At 36.2% G+C, this 21,703-nt stretch overlaps 1 long non-coding RNA gene across 1 annotated transcript in view; it reads right to left on the reverse strand.

Moving 5' to 3' along the window:
- Positions 1-7: 7 nt before the first annotated feature.
- The window catches only part of LOC137237646 (uncharacterized), a 103,067-nt gene continuing 81,371 nt past the window's right edge, over positions 8-21,703 (reverse strand). The window contains exon 3 of the long non-coding RNA XR_010949000.1: positions 8-253. This is a non-coding gene — a long non-coding RNA (uncharacterized lncRNA). The remainder of the gene's footprint in view (positions 254-21,703) is intronic.

Here is a 21,703-nt window from a genome sequence, read left to right on the forward strand (position 1 = left end):
TTGTTGATTATTGTACTATAAATGGCTTTGTATACTTCACAATGATCACTTAGATTATTTTTTAAGTATGCACACTAATTTTTGCATTTATTTATATGATTGTTTTGAATAATTTATTCCATATATCTTTTAGAAGCACAGCTGACATGTTATACACTAAACACTAAATTTAAAGGCATTTCTTTTTCTATGGCTCGGTTTTAATTATCAAGCGAAGTTTGATATCTGGAAAACAGCGGAGGTGTTTTTTGATCTGAAAGTAAAGTAAACACAAAAACAAATATTAAGTGAAAATGCAAAAAGGCTCTTAATAATATACGATATATAGATATATTTTACTGATACTATAAATTTGAATTGTTTGATGTTAAAATGTGTAACAGTTTGTTTGCCCTGAAGCATGTGTTTGTTACTCACTTACGCCAAAATGGTTGAATGGATTTAGATGATGTTTGATTACCAGAAAGCTATACAGACCATCCAGATGAAGGTCCATGCATATAATTTTGGCGAAAAATATTTATATAGAATCTACACCATGATATTTGATTTATTGTTCGAGCAAGCCTATATTATCCGTTTCAATGTTGGTTGCCTTTTCGCGGCGAAGAGGCTTAAGCATCGGCCTACAGCATTCCTTTTTCGACGGAACCACGAACAGGGAGCTTAGAATATACCCCCGCCAGGTATGCCTGTCGTAAGAGGCGACTAAAATACCAAACTGATTCAAGGGGTTGTGTAGTGTAACTCTGTTGCTAGCGCAAAATATAGCTTCCCAAGCCGATTGTCAACCTCACCTAACCGTGCAAAATCCTGTTACTTTAACAGCCGAGGTTCTGGCGACATTTAGTTCTTCACGGATCTAGGGATCAAGAGAGGGGTTTGGCGTAGAAGGTTTCATTTGGCCATACCAAATCTTTCCCGAGATGGTCGGGCTAGTACCTTAATGGTGCAAGGCCTTCGGGGAGTATCCTTATAGCTACTAAAACAACAACAACAGGAGGAAAGCCCATCCATTCACCTCATCTCACAGACTGAGGTAGACAAGCCTAAATGTTTGCCGATCTTCATAGGCTACTGGCTGCTTGGCCTGCATATTGAGGAAGAGGGGATACCTTTTAACAGCATTTGCAGTAACTACGACGAGGAGTGCAGCAAAGAAACAATCGCGCACTTCCTGTGTGAAAGCCCAACTCTAGCACACACTAGCTTTCCAACTATGAACGGTTATATACTGTCGGAACTTAACGACATAACTAAATGCTCTGTAAAAGATATCAGCAGGTTCATTATCCGCTCCAACTAGTTCGAACGGGGTAACGACTAGCCAAATGATATCAGCAGCAATTGCTTCCAGGAGAAATGTTCATCAAAATGGCGCCTTATGCGCTACTTAGGCTCCGATCTGTGATATCCGGGCGAAACAGTAACCAACTAACCAAATCTTTTTTGTAAATTACCTGTGTTTTAAGCACATGTCTATACTTATTTCTTACAGAATTTTGGAGGTTGACCCCACCATTCTGCACTGTCACTAGTGATGGTAACGCTTAGGGGGGAGACTTTTAGCCTCTGATGATAAAGTGTTAGTGGAGTGGTGCTGGAGAAATCGAAATTTTGTTGATTCATCAGATAAGACAGCAGAACGCTAAGGCGGCCTGTCTTTAAGTGGGACTTACACAAGGTGTAGTGGCCTTATTCTTTGTACAGGAGATAGAAAAAATTACTGGACTTTCGAAGGCAAAAATCCTGTGTAATTGTAAAAAGAAACATAGAAGCATCATTCTGTGTAATTTTGATAATGACGGCGTAATAACGAAAACTTGAGGCAATGAATAGGATCGACAAATGAGAAATGTTGTTTGCCACTGTCCCGGCTTTGAAGATGACCAGAGAATATAGTAGAGCCGTAGTATAAAAAAAGTGATAGCATTTCTTAAGCTCTGATATGAGATTCGTCATATGCCTGAGCAGAACAGATAGCAGAATAAAAGCTGCAAACGATATGCTATGCTCCAGATTGGAACAACATTCTCAATCGCTGATTTTAAAACGCGGCTACGATTTTGAGGGCATATAACATCTAAAATATACGAAAGCAATCTTTATCTGATCTAAAAATGGAATTGACCAAACGATCAGAGTAACAATCGAAGAAGTATATTTGAAAGGCTTTCGTCTTTATATACTTGGTTGACCAAATAGATAAAAAAAAATCTCTAAAATCTGTAAAGTTATGCATGTATTAAGCGGGTAAAAGAGAGACATAATAAAAGCGAATTCTTTTCTAAACTTCTGAGAGACGAACCTGCGTATCAGCCGCCTGAGGTTTGGGCGATAACCTTAAATTTTGTAGCATTGAGGCTTTTTTCGCCATGCCTTCTCCATATGGTATACACTTAATAACAATAAAAACAAATCCTTTTAATTTTTTTGTAACTTTATGTTGGTTTACTTTCACTTGATGCATATCAAATAGTTTTAGAAATACGCAGCCCACACCAAATCAAGTTAACGCAAATTATACGTATAGCTTGAAGCTTGAAATTTTAGCTAATATTAGTTTAGTGTTACAAAAAAAGAAAGGCGGAGGATAAGACACCTTAAAATGTTAAATTTCTCAAAAAATTATGTAATGACCCTGTCGGAAACCGAGCTCACGTTAAATTGATATCAAACTATTAAACTAATAATAGAATCAAATCAGTTTATATGTGGCGATAATTATGAATTCCAACCATCACTATGCCGGCATTAAATAAATGCTGCACAAACACAACAGCAATTTAAGCAAGCAAGACAACAAAGAGCTACGCACATATGTACACAGAAGATAAGAGCGCAGACGAATTAATCACACATATACATAGAACACAACAGCGAATATGAGATGCAAATATATAAGAGAAGTAAACAAGCAACTAATCGAGATATCGGCCTCCTAAAAGAAATAGCAAACAATGCCACTGAGAGTATATAAGCAGCGCAGTTTGAGAAAGAATTAATCAGCGTGATTTAAACATGTTATAAGTGCAGTACGTGAATGCATTGTGAAGTTCTACTACCAGAGTAGTTCTGTAAATGAAGAACCTTCTGATTCAGTAATTCGAACGATTACAGAAGGCACAGAATTGTCGAAAATCTAATATTCGATACAATTGTAACCAAACCTACGTATCATTATTTTCGCCCCCTATAATATTGGCTGCATATTCAAATCGCCTTATCTCAGAAATTGTTTGAAGAAAGCTTTCTCTCAAAATTTATTTCATAAACGTCCTATCTCAAATGAATTTATTTGGTTTGCAATAATACATAGGAACTACGTTAAAAATAATTATAATTATAATTATTTGGATTTGTTGCAAAAAGTGCGTTATTTTTCAAATTTGTACCCTAAATCTAATATAACTTTAAGCAGTTAAATTTTTTCCTTTAGAGTATATTAGCTAAGTTTATATATGAGTTATTGTATGTGTATAGTAGGTGTTTATAAACATGATGAATAATTAATTTGCGCGTTAAAACCTTTTGCCCAACCGCAGGTGGTTAAGCTTCTTTTTTTTCTATTATATGCATATGAAAGTTTTATACAACGTCAGTTTTGTTTAAGACTATAAATAATTGATATTTGATCACCTTATTAAAATACAATTTGTTTATGGCGTTATAAGATAGCATCGTAAAACGAAATGTGAAAAGAAACAAATTTCACCGCAAACACAACCAAAATTATTAATTGCTTTCGAATAGAAAATTGAAACTTTATAACATTATTTTGGGTTGCGTAAATTTTATAGTAGTTTGACAAAAATTTAAAATGTATATAGCGAAATAAGAGTGTGAAGATTTGGATTGATTAAAGGGTCATTTCAATATTACAGACCTTTGGTTAGTACTTTATTAAAAATTCTGCGGCCAAATGAAAAAGTATTAAACAAAATTATATCAAATAAGAAAATATTTAACTACACTTTTACTTAAGAAAGTTTTCTTAAATATTGTCGTATTTCAATAAAAATTTTGAAAATTTGCGTGGCAATGCCTTTTTAGGCGGCAAATGCTTTTAGAAAAGCGTTGCGTCGGACTTCAGTAGGGACATCTGGAAAACGGTTGTAGATATGCTGATAATATTTGGTAATAATCTTCCGTATTAAAGGAAAAGTGTTTTAGTAACAAACTTAAAAGCTGAAGAAAATCGGTTGGTAACCACGACAACTTTTTGTTATATATATATTTTTTGATATACGATTGCAGTGGCCTGAACAGTTGCCGAAACAATATATACTGAGTATCTCTTGCAGTATTTGTGTTAAAACACAACTCACTTGCTGCCTGCCATTAGAGACAACTAACATCAACAGAGCGGATGGTCCAAGAGTCAAAAGATCGCTCACAGTCGCAGCAATTCCGTAAACCTTATGGCGATGACAACAACAACGAAAGTTACTGAGATTAATCTTTAAGATATCTAAACCTCTTTCAGTTAAAGTTCACAATGTTGAAATTCATTTTCAGAAAATTTTAATTGAAGTTCAGAAAACTGCAATTCAGGTTCAGAATTTCCAATTTAAATTCAAAAAATTACAACTCAAGTTCAGAGTACTAAAATTTAAATTCAAAGTTGTCAATTTAAATTAAGAAAGTTACAATTCAATTTCGGAAAATTACAAGTCAAGTTCAGAAATTCCAACTCAAATTCAGAAAGTTACAAAGCAAGTGTATAATCGAAACAGGTGCCGCCTTATGCACCCCAATTTCACGTTGTTTACATTTTTCCCAAATATATCTAACATATTTTGTATTTAGTTATGTCTTTAAATATTTTCATCTGAGCTTGGCAAAAGTGAAAAAAAAGATAATTAAACAATTGTTTGCAAACATGTTGCTGCTACTTTTATGTTCACGGTTGTAGGTTGCCACCATAGATGTACATCACAGCTACTGCTATGTCAGAGGTCCACTTCACCTCAAGGTAGAGTAAAATAAGCAGCTATACAAAGTTGCAGCTAGAATTTAATGATAACCCCAAAATATCAGCTGGCTTCATGTGATGATGCTATGCTTCTCTTCAAATTTAAGGTGTATATTAATTTGAGTTTGCGCAGCTTTTGTATAGATTACCAGTTAGAAAACATGCGAAACTTTTTTACGACATTCCATATGCCATGGCCCCGACGACCACATCTTATACTTATCCAAAATAAAATATTCTTAAATCAGAAATTCCATGCTCATCAACAACTCTAATTTGTCGTATGAAAAACACGCAATCACATCACCTCAGATATCATCATGCATACACATTTGATATTCAAATTAATGATGATTACTTGGCGATACAAAAGCCACACCAAAATTGGCTTCATTTGCATTTTTCAACATTATGAACAAATATAGCAGCATGAACAACTGCTACTTGTTTGCCTATATAAAATAATTTATTTAACTGTCTTGCGTGTGCACATCACATCACAGTCATTTGCATGCAATGGACTCACAATGTGTTGGATAATTTTATTTTATTTGATTTTTTTCCTTATGTTTAACTTTTCTTTTGTACTTATTACTTATGGTGCGCCAACGTGATAACGAGATATTCCTTATCCATTCATATATTGACTACAATTTACCTAATAAATATTTGTGTGTGTGTGTGACTTTTTTTCAATAGCTTGCGACATCATTGCCTTGTCTGTCATAGTTGTCGCCGTCACTGACATCGCGCATATCTCTTTACGGCATCAACATCGTCATCATCATCACTCTTCATCCCACCAATAAATGCTTCTGAAGATTGCAATAATCAAAATCAGAACTGGGCCCATAGCAAGTTCTCTGCCGTACAGGCAACAAAATCTCAGTATTCCGCATAATATATGCATTTGTACGTGTGTGTCCGTTCATCTTGATAAACAATACCGTCATCCCATCCATAGGAGAACGAACCAACCCTTTCTTATGCTTTATAAGGATCTGAATTCCTTGAAGTGATAAATGCCTCGCCAACAAAATATCATTGCATACAATTCTAAATATGTATGTATGTACACGTTATGCTTAATTTGTATGGCATGCATGTTCTGCACATATATTAAAGTTTTCCTGCATTTTGCACCGATTTTGACACTTTTGTTTGTCATACCATTTTTGGTCATGGCTTACAAGTGACAATAGAATTGTATGCAAAATAGCTGACAATAAATTATTTACGTGCAAAATTATTTCAAATAAATGAAAATGAGTTAAAATTCAAAAGGTGAAATATAAACTCCCTCATGATGGGTGGAGAAAGCGAAACTAAGTATATTTTTTAGAGCATTTGCTAAGCTTATATGAAGTTCTTTCTTAAAAGAATGTATTATACCACAGAAGAGTTTATTTTTTGTGAGTGAATGAAGATGAAAAGAGGGATAGATAGAAGGAGGGACATGGAAGGAAAGTGTTAGAAAGAGACAACACGATATAGAGAGAAGGATATAGGGGAGGGAGAGAAGGAAATAGTGAGAAAGAGAGAAAGAGTTAGAGAGAGGGACAAACTGAGGAAGGAAAAAAGAGTGGGAGATTGGATAGATGCATGAAAGGGGGAGAAGAAAGGACAAGCAGGATGTAAACATGCTTTGAAGTTCACCTTTATCTTTATAAAAATGAATATTAACCTGAAGTCGAAGTGTAAGATCAAAAACGGAAAAAAACTGTTACTTCAACAGTTATTAAAAATGTTGTTTACTGCAGCTCAAACAATGGGTGAAGCCGCCAAGATGTTCGCCTTACCGCTAAAAGCAGAGTTTAAGAAAAATGCTGAGAAACAATCCACCTTCGGTTCCAGGCTAGGGTTGGTTATCATAGATCCAATAATCGCCCTAAAAAATGCAAGGACTAATTTTAACAAGAAAACAAAAAGCTGTCCAAATACTGTATAACATGGTTGTTTTAGCTTAATCTTTATATGTAAAAATCACGTGTCACATTGTTTGTCGGCGATGGACTCCTAAACTACTGAACCGATTTTGAATTTGTTTTGCACCCCGTGTGTAGTTTGATCTAACTTGAAACATAGGATAGGTTATATCTCAGGTTATAGTCGCAATATTATTTTATTGCAAATTTTTTCATATGTTTATACGTAATAATAAAATGTTACGAATACGCACCGGTACTCATATTTTCAGGTGGTGCGGATAAACTTCCGCGTAATTGATTGGTGTTTAATTAAACAATGTGCTTATCAATAAAAAATATTATAGCGAATGATATCAAGTATAGCAAATCACCCGGCACGTCGAGAGGGGGGGGGATGGGGGGACCCGTGACCCCGGGTTTCTGAGGGGGCTCGCGATTTAGAAGTACTAAGACATTTTTTTTTTATTCAGGACAGTCTTTAGTTGTTCCATGTGCAATTTTTTAACCCGAATTTCAAAAGCAACGAATATCTGCATTTTGTTTTAATTTTATAGTGTAGTGTGAAAAATAAAAATCTATATATATATAAAAGGGAAGGCTAAAATGTGTGTTAGTTGGTCTCCGGTGTTTGAAGAGATGCGTTGGTCGATTTTGTTTAAACGTGGACCCGGGTACCCCTAGAATGTGTTTATAGAATATGGATAACAAATGAAAGCTGTTGATGAGTGCTTTAGTACAGAGTACCGCTGGGTGACTAGGGTCCCGAGATATAGGCCAAAACGTGGACCCGGATACCCTAGAATGTGTGGGTAGTATGGATATCAAATGAAAGCTGTTGCTGGGAGCTCTAAAGTAATTTTCATTGTGATATTCGATTTAGTCGCATCAACCTGGCAAAACTGATAAATATGCATGCGAAGCCGATAGAGGCATGAATTAATAATACCCACATACCTATTTACATATGTCCTATTCGATTTGCCTGAAATTTGGTATATAAATTTGCCTATATTAGTATTTACGATCCTTTTTTCCGAGAAGTAGACCAGAGACGGAGTGGGACTGGGATTAGGACTAGGACTGGGACTGAGAATCGGAGTGGGACTGGGACTGGAACAAAAGAGATAGACAGAGAAATAGATAGAATGAGACGAAGATGGAGATAGATGAAGCGAAAAATACGGAGGGAGGAGTGATTAAATGGATTAGGAAAAAGTGAGGAGGGCGAGGGCAGAGTTAGACGGAAAAAGCTTTTTAAAATGTATGCAGATAGGCCAAAGATAAGGCAGAAAACGGCTGCCGGGTCTAATAGTTTATGTATATGATTAACGAGAAATGCTCACATTGTTTTATATAATTGCGTTTGTTATTGATATTGATTGATTATTGATATTGAGAAAAATGAAAAAGGTTACAAATGGCGATGGTTCTTCACCAGCCAACTTCTCGGAAGCTTAGTATTGAACTCGAATTCTCCATAATTCTTACCTTATACTGGTGTAAAGACACATGCCTTATGAATGCCCCGCTGCTCGCCTCGCAATTGGCAATACGAAGAGCTTTTTGTTGGTGTTCTTTTATACACTACTAGGTACGTGCTAATTATATATGCTTTTAGTCATAATTGTGAGGAACACTTAGAGAAAAATTATAAAGTTTACAATTTAATTCGATATGACTTGACTTGACATGACTTGACTTTATTTTATATATGATTTTATCTGATTGATTTGATTTGATGTGATTTGATTTGATTTAATTTGGTTTGATATGATTTGGTTTGATTTGGTTTGATTTGATTTGATGTGATTCGATTTGATTTGATTTGATTTGATTTGATTTGATTTGATTTGATTTGATATGATTTGATTTGAATTGATTTGATTTCATTTGGTTTGATTTGATTTGGTTTGATTTGATTCGGTTTAATTTGATGTGGTTTGATTTGATTTTATCTGACTAAATTTAATTTGATTTGATTTGATTGGATTTGATTTGATTTGAGATGACTTGGTTTTATATGATTTGATTTGGCTTAATTTTACCCGATTTAGTTTGACTCAATTTGAATTGATTTGATTTAATTTATATTCATTTGGTTTGATTTTGTTTGATTTCATTTGCTGTAATTTAATTTCGAAAGCTAAGTATGGCATACAACTTTATTTTTTGAGTCACATTCCCGAAAGCTTTCCAATGTTCCTTGCCCATTTATGGCGTTTTTTTTTCTGAAAATGGTGTCGCCCAATTGGTTCTTCTCAGCTCATTCGTGAGTTTGCGTGTTTATTTCACAAAATATTTTGCTCTGTATAAAAAAAACTGGTCACATTCCTACAAAAAGAACCATTCTGCATAGCTCCTGTCGTAAGAGGTGGCTAAAATACCAGATTCAAGGGGCTGTGTAGCGCAACCCTTTCAGGTTACCAGAATCTAAATGTACATAGCTTCTCCAAACCCAATTGTCAACCTTACTTATCCGCGGTGAATCCTGTTTCACTAACAGATGAGGCTCTGGCGACCCCAAGCTCCTTGGAACTTGTGGGTGGGGAGGGAGGTATGGCCTGAAGGTTTAATGTGGCCATATAAATCATTCCCGAGATGGTCGGGCTAGCACCTTAATGGTGCTGTGTTATCGGAGCGTACCGGATCTGTATCCCGCAAAGGACCATAACATCGATAACACTCCCCAAAGCCTTCGGAGAGAAACCTTATCGCTACAACAACCTAGTTGAAAGGTTGGATTTTACTTTCTTAGTTCTATTTTCTTAGGGGGAAACACTTTTAAGACAGAATAGCATCCTTTTTGCATCTGAATATGATGAAAAATTATCCTAATATTTTAGGAATCTGGTAAGAAATTTTATACCAACAAAATTTTGGACTAAATTTGTAATTTTATTATTCAAAACACAAACGCACGCGATGTCAGACCTCAAAAACGCTTTCTCCACATCAAGATCCTCATTACAGGCATGTCGTTTTCAATACAAAACAAAATCAATCACTTTCACCAATTGTTTTTAAATTCGCATAACCATGTGGTAAGAAAATGAAATAAAAATAATAATAAACAAAAAATCCTGCTTCCATATCCCGTTTACGATTACGCTTTCTATCTACAAACACATAACAAATACATACACATGAAACATATGTTGCAGCATCCGCTTGCAACATGACAAAACCAAAACCTGTTACCAAATCGATCTACGCAATAAATATAGCAGAATCGGGTGAAACTTAACCAAAAGGAAAACGAGTAGTAAACACAAATAAGTTCAACAATAAAAGCAGCAACATCAAAAACATTAAACAAGATGAATGTAACAACATTTTAGTTTCATTGCCATTGAGTTGTTGTTATGATGCGAAGATTGCAATTTTACACAAAACACTAACGACACAGCAACAATATTGTTTGTTGGTTTCTTAAAAAACTCTGTGCGAAGTTCAGTAAATGTTTTGTTACTAATTTGCGGTTTGCCAAAGCATATATTGACGTTTGTATTTTTGTAGGTTTTTTTTACTTGTACTGTTATTGCTATCTCTACTCTTTTTCAATACATTTTCTTTTAATTTATAGCAAAAGATTACTAGCAACGACAACACCTCAGCTTGGTATATGGAAGTTCATATATTGATTTCTGTGAAGTCAAATAGAGCGAATCGCAAGTAGAAAAAAAAGATGATAAATAAATTTTAAGGACTACCTTTATATAAATAAACAAAAAAATAGAAGGCAATTTTTCCTTTACAGACATAGTCTTGTTGAATTTTGACTAAAAAACTTTAACAATAGCTCTTGTAAAAGAATTTTGGGATTTAAATCTATAAAGGTGGAGCGCAATCTTTCAATTTAAGGCAAACCATGTAGTTGGGATTAACTAATTGATTATTTAAAATTTAAACACGCGCTCTACCTTTATAATTTTAAATCCCAAAATTCTTTTGCAATTGCTATTTTTAATAGTTTTTAGTCAAAATTTAACAAGAATATGCATGTATTAAAGGAAAACTTGTCTTCTGTTTTTTTGTCCATTTATATAAAGGCAGTCCTTAACATTTTTTTATCATCTTTTTATTTTCAATTTATTAGTGCTGCCTACAAATAGGCAATTGCAACTTTGATTAGTAATTTAAGTAATTCCTAAGTGAAAATTTTTCTTTATTTATTTGTTGAAAATAGCAAGATCTAAGAGAATTAGTGGAATTTTCGCTGACAACACTGGTGAAAACAACAGAATTCCACCTCGCATCATAACAAGAGAATTCCACCTCGTTTGTCAGCTACTTAATTTGCACAGCTGAAAATTGTGGTGAAATTCGCATACGCCTAAAAGTATGCAGGGACATGCATTGAGTTGGGCCTTCAACGAGGTGGAATTCTACAACGCCTGCAATATTCAGGAGGCTAGCCATAAAGTCATGGCCTAATCTTCTAAATAGTTCGACTTGTGCATTACGTAGCTCGAATTTTTTGATCAAACATTGCACTGTCACCGAGTTTTAAACTATATTTCAGGTCTCAAGTCTCTAGATATCCAGGAAGTTAGTTAAAAATCGATTGCAAGATTCCTAATTTAAAACAGGTTTTCTCAATATCTTGATCCATGCAGATGGCGGATTTTTTTTTTTTTTTTTGATAAAATATTGCATTGTCACCGGGTTCTGACTTATGGCCCAAGTTTCATGTCTCAAGCTCATCGGGAAGTTACTCGAAAATCGATCGCAAGATTTCCTCCCGTTTTTAAAATATTTGCAGTTATTTTGATCAGCGCGCCACCTGGCGGATCTTTGTTTTCTATATGTTGTATTGTCATCAGGCTTCTAACTAAGTGCCAAGTTTCAAGTCTTTAGGTAACCGGGAAGTTAGTTAAAAATGGATTGAAATATTCCCTAATAAAAATTTGTTTTCTTACTATCTCGATCCGCGTGCCACCTAGCCAATTTTTTTGACCAAATGTGGTATTGTCAGCGGGTCCTGACCCACGGTCCAAGTTTCAAGTCTCTAGCTCACCGGCAAGTTACTCAAAAATCGATCGCAGGATTCCCCTCGTTTTCATGGATTTGTAGTTATCTCAATTAGCGCGCCACCTAGCGGAACTTTGTTTTCTATAAATTGTATTGTCACCGGGTTTCGAACTATGTGCTAAGTTACAAATCTCTTGTAAACCGGGAAGTTAGTTAAAAATGGATTGAAATATTCCCAAATTAAAATTAATTTTCCTAATATCTCGATCCATGCGCCACCCAGCGGAATTTTTTTGATAAAATATTGTATTGTCACCGAGTTCTGACTTAGGGCTCAAGTTTCATATCTCCAGCTCACCGGAAAGTTACTCAAATATTGATTGCAAGATTCCCTGCGTTTTTCAGGGATTTTCGTTTATCTCGATTCGTCTGCCACCTGGCGGCATTTTGTTTTCCACTAATTGTAGTGCCGTCAACTCGCAACTATGTGCTAAGTTTCAAGTCTCTGTATTACCGAGAAGTTAGTTAAAGGTCGATTGTAAAATTTCCATTTTAAAATTAATTTTCTGTATATCTCAATCCGTGCGCCTCCTAGCGGATTTTTTTCACTTGCATTATAATGTCTCCCAGATCTGAACTATGTTCTAAGTATAAATTGTCCAGCTCAACGGGAACTTACCGAAAAAGACTTTTCAGTGGGTCAAAAATTCGTATGGAAATGAGGGGACAAACATGAAAGGGACTTAATATAAAGGTAATAAAAATTGTGACTAAAAGCGATATGCAAAATGTTAAAACAAATATGAAAAAACTAAGTTCGAAGCTTTTTATACACCAAATTAAAGCGGATAAATAGATACCTCTCTTTAAAATGCATATTTTGTTTAATTCGTGCCATTGCTCATTTTTAGCGTTCAGTGTACCCTCGAGTCTATTTTTGTGTTCAATAACTACTATGTGTATGGGCCACTCCTGCCCAATTCTACCAAATGTTGACTTTTCTTTATACTTGTTGCCTAGAGATGGGAAAGGGGTAAATACCCAAATCGTAAATGCCCGTTAAATTGGTTATATATGGTAAGAAAGGATAAATACCAAAATATTTATCCAAAAGAGGGGTTTAAATTATCTTTTAGAAAATATGGGAAAGAAACACACAAATTCAATCTAGAATGTACTAAATTGTTGGATAGTTAGTTATTGCTATCCGTTGAATTAGTTTTAATCTGTAATCCAGCGTTTTCCAAAAATCTTTACCGAATAATGCATGCCGTTGCAAAAATTTTAATTTGCCCAGCAAACATTTTAAGTCAAAAAGGAGGCAGAAAAAATATCTAAATCGAGGCGGTTTTAGTCGTTATAAGCTCAGTTGGGAGGCCGAAATGAATGACCTTCTTGCGACGGTCGTCCTATATGAGCCTATTATCAAATTTCATATAAGCCTAAATAAGATCCCGGAATGAATCTTAGAAAACTTTTAAAAAGCTCATATTTAGCCTCTTCTGGAACTCTTTCCAGCGTCATTATAACCTAATGAACTCTTATTTTAAAATTTTCTTCAAAGCATTCCTTATAGAAAGGGAAATATCTCTGCCGAATTTTGTTACGATAGGTTTAACGACCTTTGATTTATGATTAATAATAATTGTAAAATTGATTTTATCACAAGTGGGCGGTGCCACGCCCATTTTAAAAAGCTTTTCCAAATTTTTATGAAGAGTCTGAATATCAGTCCGCATGTCAAATTTCAACATTCTAGGTGTATTATTTACTAAATTATCAGGTTATTTGTGTTTTCCAAAATTTTATATATATAAAAAGTGGGTGTGGTTATCATCCGATTTCGCTCATTTTCAATACCAATCTATTCTTAGTCCAGATAAGCTAGTGTACCAAATTTGGTGAAGATATCTCAATATTTACTCAAGTTATCGTGCTAACGGACGGACGGATGGACATGGCTCAATACAATTTTTTTTCGATACCTGTACAACCAACCGTTATCCAATCAAAGTTAATATACTCTGTGTGCAAAGCACGCGAGTATAAAAATTGAACAGCAAGGGTAGCAATAATGTAGAAATGTAATTCATTTTTATACTCAGTTGAGCAGAGCTCACAGAGTATATTAAGTTTGATTGGATAACGGTTGGTTGTACATATATAAAGGAATCGAGATAGATATAGACTTCCATATATCAAAATAATCAGGATCGAAAAAAAATTTGATTGAGCCATGTCCGTCCGTCCGTCCGTCCGTCCGTCCGTTAACACGATAACTTGAGTAAATTTTGAGGTATCTTGATGAAATTTGGTACGTAGGTTCCTGAGCACTCATCTCAGATCGCTATTTAAAATGAACGATATCGGACTATAACCACGCCCACTTTTTCGATATCGAAAATTTCGAAAAACCGAAAAAGTGCGATAACTCATTACAAAAGACAGATAAAGCGACGAAACTTGGTAGATGGGTTGAACTTATGACGCAGAATAGAAAATTAGTAAGATTTTGGACAATGGGCGTGGCACCGCCCACTTTTACAAGAAGGTAATTTAAAAGTTTTGCAAGCTGTAATTTGGCAGTCGTTGAAGATATCATGATGAAATTTGGCAGGAACGTTACCAATATTACTCTATATGTGCTAAGTAAAAATTAGCAAAATTGGATGAAGAACACGCCCACTTTTTAAAAAAAAATTTTTTAAAATTCAAATTTTAACAAAAAATTTAATATCTTTACTGTATATAAGTAAATTAAGTCAAAATTCAACTCCAGTAATGATATGATGCAACAAAATACAAAAATAAAAGAAAATTTCAAAATGGGCGTGGCTCCGCCCATTTTCATTTAGTTTGTCTAGAATACTTTTATTGCCATAAGTCGAACAAAAATTTACCAATCCTTCTCAAATTTGGTAGGAGCATAGATTCTATGACGGTAACTGTTCTCTGTGAAAATGGGCGAAATCGGTGGAAGCCACGCCCAGTTTTTATACACAGTCCACCGTCTGTCCTTCCGCTCGGCCATTAACACAATAACTTGAGCAAAATCCGATATATCTTTACTAAACTTAGCCCACGTACTTACCTGAGCTCACTTTTTCTTGGTATAAAAAATGGGCGAAATCTGACCATAACCACGCCCACTTTATCGATATCGAAAATTACGAAAAATGAAAAAAATGCCATAATTCTATACCAAACACGAAAAAAGGGATGAAACATGGTAACTGGATTGGTTTATTGACGCAAAATATAACTTTGGAAAAACCTTTGTAAAATGGGTGTGACACCTACCATATTAAGTAGAAGAAAATGAAAAAGTTCTACAAGGCGAAATCAACAGCCCTTGGAATCTTGGCAGGAATACTGTTAGTGGTATTGCATATATAAATAAATTAGCAGTACCCGACAGATGATTTTCTGGATCACCTGGTCCACATTTTGGTCGATATCGCGAGAACGCCTTCACATATACATCTAAGGGCCACTCGCTTTTAAAACCCTCATTAATACCTTTAATTTGATATCCATATCGTACAAAAACATACCAGAGTCACCCCTGTCCCACCCTAATGGCGATATCTCGAAAAGGCGTCCACCTATAGACCTAATGCCCCCTCCCTCTTAAAATGCTCAGTAACACCTTTCGTTTGATACCCATATCGTACAAACATTCTAGAGTCACCCCTGGCCCACCCTAATGGCGATACCTCGAAAAGGCGTCCACCTATAGACCTAGAGTCCACTCCCTCTTAAAATGCTCAGTAACACCTTTCGTTTGATACCCATATCGTACAAACATTCTAGAGTCACCCCTGGCCCACCCTAATGGCGATATCTCGAAAAGGCGTCCACCTATAGACCTAATGCCCACTCCCTCTTAAAATGCTCAGTAACAGCTTTCGTTTGATACCCATATCGTACAAACATTCTAGAGTCACACCTGGCCCACCCTAATGGCGATATTTCGAAAAGGCGTCCACCTATAGAACTAAGGATTACTCCCTTTTAAAATACTCATTACCACATTTCATTTGATACCCATATCGTACAAACACATTCTAGAGTCACCCTGGCCCACCCTAATGGCGATATCTCGAAAAGGCGTCCACCTATAGACCTAATGTCTACTCCCTCTTAAATGCTCAGTAACACCTTTCGTTTGATACCCATATCGTACAAACATTCTAGAGTCACCCCTGGCCCACCCTAATGGCGATATCTCGAAAGGCGTCCACCTATAGACCTAATGTCCACTCCCTCTTAAAATGCTCAGTAACACCTTTCGTTTGATACCCATATCGTACAAACATTCTAGAGTCACCCCTGTCCCACCCTAATGGCGATATCTCGAAAAGGCGTCCACCTATAGACCTAATGCCCACTCCCTCTTAAAATGCTCAGTAACACCTTTCGTTTGATACCCATATCGTACAAACATTCTAGAGTCACACCTGGCCCACCCTAATGGCGATATCTCGAAAAGGCGTCCACCTATAGAACTAAGGATTACTCCCTTTTAAAATACTCATTACCACCTTTCATTTGATACTCATATCGTACAAACACATTCTAGAGTCACCCTGGCCCACCCTAATGGCGATATCTCGAAAAGGCGTCCACCTATAGACCTAATGCCCACTCCCTCTTACAATCCTCAGTAACACCTTTCGTTTGATACCCATACCGTACAAACATTCTAGAGTCACCCTTGGTCCAGCTTTATGGCTATATCTCGAAAAGGCGTCCACCTATAGAACTAAGGATTACTCCCTTTTAAAATACTCATTACCACCTTTCATTTGATACCCATATCGTACAAACATATTCTAGAGTCACCCTGGCCCACCCTAATGGCGATATCTCGAAAAGGCGTCCACCTATAGACCTAATGCCCACTCCCTCTTAAAATGCTCAGTAACACCTTTCGTTTGATACCCATATCGTACAAACATTCTAGAGTCACCCTTGGTCCACCTTTATGGCGATGTCTCGAAAAGGCGTCCACCTATAGAACTAAGGATTACTCCCTTTTAAAATACTCCTTACCACCTTTCATTTGATACCCATATCGTACAAACACATTCTAGAGTCACCCCTGGCCCACCCTAATGGCGATATCTCGAAAAGGCGTCCACCTATAGACCTAATGCCCACTCCCTCTTAAAATGCTCAGTAACACCTTTCGTTTGATACCCATATCGTACAAACATTCTAGAGTCACCCCTGGCCCACCCTCATGGCGATATCTCGAAAGGGCGTCCACCTATAGACCTAATGCCCACTCCCTCTTAAAATGCTCAGTAACACCTTTCGTTTGATGCACATATCGTACAAACACATTCTAGAGTCACCCCTGGCCCACCCTAATGACGATATCTCGAAAAGGCGTCCACCTATAGACCTCATGCCCACTCCCTCTTAAAATGCTCAGTAACACCTTTCGTTTGATACCCATACCGTACAAACATTCTAGAGTCACCCCTGGCCCACCCTAATGGCGATATCTCGAAAAGGCGTCCACCTATAGACCTAATGCCCACTCCCTCTTAAAATGCTCAGTAACACCTTTCATTTGATACCCATATCGTACAAACACATTATAGAATCACCCCTGGTCCACCTTAATGGGGACATCTCGAAAAGGCGTCCACCGATAGACCTAAGGCCCACTCCCTCTTAAAATGCTCAGTAACACCTTTCATTTGATACCCATATCGTACAAACAAATTCTAGAGTCAGCCCTGGTCTACCTTTATGGCGATATCCCTAAATGGCGTTCATCCATAGAACTATGGCCTACTCTCTCTTAAAATACTCTTTAATACCTTTCATTTGATACACATGTTATACAACCACATTCCAGGGTTACCCCAGATTGATTTTCCTTTTTTTGTCTCCATAGCTTTCAACTGAGTATGTTATGTTCGGTTACACCCGAACTTAGCCTTCCTTACTTGTTTTATGAAAAATTGTCCTAATAAAATATCAAAATTTGTTCTAAACGTGCTTTGACAAATATAAATATTTGGCAAGCTATCATATCGGAGTCATAAAAGGCTCCCATATGATGCCTTTTCTGACTCCTTAATTTACTTTTAATTTTGGATTCTTAAATACGGGTAGCTTATGTGTACCCTATAAACATTATCGAAGCCCCTAAAATTCTGGAGTTTAATAATATGTGAAAAATATGAGCCTCAGAAATTTTATTACCTTAGAGTCTGTTATGACTCAGATTTGAAGAAATTATGAACGAACGAAATATATTAAAATTGGTAAACTAGGCAGCTCCGGAATAAAAATTAAGAAATTTTTCTATGGCAATTTATTCTAAATAAAATAAAGGCATTTCTCATTGTAGAAATTGCTCTTACCGGCACACTATATTATATATCAAAGCCTAAACGGCGCTAAGGTTCTCATACGATCCGTACTCCCCTATCCATTTACACTATGAACTTATTCAGTCAATATGAGGCCCTCATGGACCGGCCAGTTGAACCCATTTACATCACTCCGTCTTCGCATACGACGACCTATTGTAAGAGCAAATTGGATTGTGTATTAACTGTGTGTAGGCTTATCAACAACAAACTTCTATGCGTTTTCGGTCTTACAAACACATGTGAGTAAGTACTTCAGCTATAAAAGAGCAGATAAAAGTACATTGATGGGGTATCCATAGTTACATAGATACAAAAAAACACCGTTTTTTTGGAGAATACCCTATTTCAGAGAAGTCTAATCATAGCGGAAAATGTTACATCGTGAACAAAAACAGTTTCCTTTTTCGAGACGACTAACAGCCGTAGGTCAGAGTTATAACTCTTTTCAGAGGGTTTATAAAGCTCAAACCTTAGGTAGTACCTTAGAGCAGGAACTACCAAGTCCTAACTATTGTTAAATAATAAATAATAGCATAGGGAAATCAAACATAAAGTGATTGCGATATGTAACAAATTTAATACAAAGATCTCAAAATGGTAACGCAAACAATCCAGAAATAATCTGGAGATAATCCCGAAATGGTCCACAAATGGTCCAAAAACCATCCCGGAATAACCAAAATTTATCACGAAAACAAAACCAAAGTGATACAAAGATAGTCATGAAATCATTTCCAATTGATTCATAAAATAGTCAAGAAATAGCCCGAAATAAACTCAACCAAAAAATCATCCTATAGTAGTCAGACACCGATTCCAAAATAGTACTGAAATAATCCTTGTAATTTAATCTTGCTGGTGGTCTCTTAAATATTTCTAATATGATAACGAATTCGATTCCGAGACAACCCCTAAATAATTTCGAAATTATTACGAAATTAATGCCGATTTAGTGACGAAATGATTCCAAAAATAGCCCCATAGATGTTACCGAAATGACCTTGAATTAATCTGAATTCATCCCGAAAACAATTTCAAAATAAATACGAAATGTTCTTGAAAGCCATCCCATGTTAGTTCCTAAATGATCCCGAATAAGTTGAGAAAAGATCCCGGAACGGTACCGGAACAGTCTCAAGATGATCACGAAGGAAAGCCCGAAAATGTTTCTGAAGTTGCCCTGAAATGATCGCGAAAATCATCTCGACTTGGTCTTGAAATTTTACAAAAACAACACTGAAAATATCGCTGTAGAATAAATGAAATGATTCTGTAACTTTTCCAAATATTCTCAACATGATGATGCTGAACACATTTCTGAAATAATCCGAATAAAGTACCAAAATGCCCGAAAGATGTTCCAGAAATGTCCCTGAGCCAGTCTGAATTCATCTCGATAATTATCCCAAAATGATCCGAACATAGTTTTGAAATAATCTCGAAATAATACATAAAATAATTACGAAATAGCTGATGTTTTTACGAAAACTATTAGATAATAGTCAAAAAACGGTTCGAAATGCATCCCCAAACAGCCCCTAAATAATCCTATCAACATTTTTTTAATATTTTTTTTCTTCACTAAATCACTGCCAATATTCTAAACACTGCTTCAATATAATACTGAACACAATTCAAAAACATTTCCGAAATATTTCAGAAATGATCTAATTTTCGAAGCTTAAACAAGACGGGTTAGTCCCGAAATTATCCAAAAAATTATTATATTATTACATAATTACCCTGAAATAATTGTGAAAATGTTTGAGATGCTTTATACCACGAAATATATTCAAAAATATCCCAAAGTTATTCTTAACACATTTCTGGAACTGAACGCACTTATTACGAAAACAATAACGATACTATCCCAAACCCACAAATACACCGAAACAATCCCGAAATATTCCTAAAATGTGTCATTAAATCGAAAATAGTTTCGAAGTTATCTCGAAATGGACATGATATAGTTAAACAATCTAGACAACTACCAAATATTATGTAGAAATAGTTCGATAACATCCCTAAAAGTTGCCAACTTATTAGAAACAGCTCTAAAATAGTCTCGAAAATGTAAAGCCCAGTATGAGATAATTGCTTTCATATCACATGAGACTATAGCAAATCACGCACTCCAAGACGGGCTCCCGTTAACAGCACTATCTTGATGGAACTGCGCTATAGAAAGCAATTGAGATCAGCTTTGCTGCTCTTTTGCTCAACCAAGTGCCCGATGGCTACGGCTACAAGCATGTCAGAGCGATATGCAACTTGAACCGTATGTATGTGAGCGGATACCTAGAGTTTCGATTTTAATTGCTTAAGTACTAAAACTGGAAACATATATCCAACTAAAGAAATGACTCTCACCAGCACGCTCAGGAAGTATTTTCGTTGCTACCTAATGAAGAGCAATATGCAACGATGATCTTCAGGTTTTCGAACACAAACAAATTGCGTGGTTGCCAGTACAAGCATGATCGCAGCTCATCATTGCGTATTTTCATACATTTTCGCACGAATGAATGGCGGGCTTTCTCGTTGGATAGTTTGTATCCTATTTATCTGTTTGGTACTCTCTTATTCTAATGTTCTATTCTTCTATTCTTCCAACCAGCTCGGTGAGTGAAGCCACATTGCTGTGTTAAATTGCCAGATAATACTTAAGATCATGTTTTTGAATTCTTTTGTTGGTTGAAAAAATTATGTTCCAGCAAGTAACGAAAAACCCACTACTCACTTACTTAATTGGCGCTAATCGCTTAAACGGTTATAGCCGTCCACCAAAGCGCCAATTGCGCCTTGGCTCTGATAACTTGCGCCAATTGTTCACTCCAAGGAAGTTAAAATATTTATCCACCTGGTCCTTCCAGCCGCCGTCTTCCTCTGCTTTTATAGTAGTTTGGAGCCATGTGTAGAAGTCCACGCAAGTGGGGAAGGCTTGTGGCGGCCATCCACCTGAGAGTGATCAGAGCGATTCTTTTGCTTGCGGTTAAAGTAGCTCACTACTTCCGCTCGTTTACGGCCAAGTTCTCCTGTGTCACGGCAACAATCCAGCTAGGCCACTCTGACATGCTCGGTTTAAGGGCTAGCTTTGGGACTTTCATCGGCAGCATCTGTCTACCACAAAGTGCAGCTGCAAGCGGGCATCCGTGTTGGATCAAGCGGCTCGAACTATAACGTGCAAATAATATTATCATCCCCGCTGAGTGGGTTGTGCGCTGGGTTTGGGATTCACCGCGTCTAACCGCAATGAAAAAACCAAGAAAGCCTTGGAAAAGAAGACAACCATGACAAACGAGAAACCCATTAAATTAATTAAAAGTGACAGAAGTCAATTATAAAATACTACCTAATTTAAATGTTATGACATGTTCGTGATGAAATAAGCTGCGATTAAGTGGAGTCCCACAAAATGCCGTAATTGACGTTTG

This window comes from Eurosta solidaginis, chromosome 1 (genome assembly GCF_040869045.1).
Source record: "Eurosta solidaginis isolate ZX-2024a chromosome 1, ASM4086904v1, whole genome shotgun sequence".
NCBI lineage: Eukaryota > Metazoa > Arthropoda > Insecta > Diptera > Tephritidae > Eurosta > Eurosta solidaginis.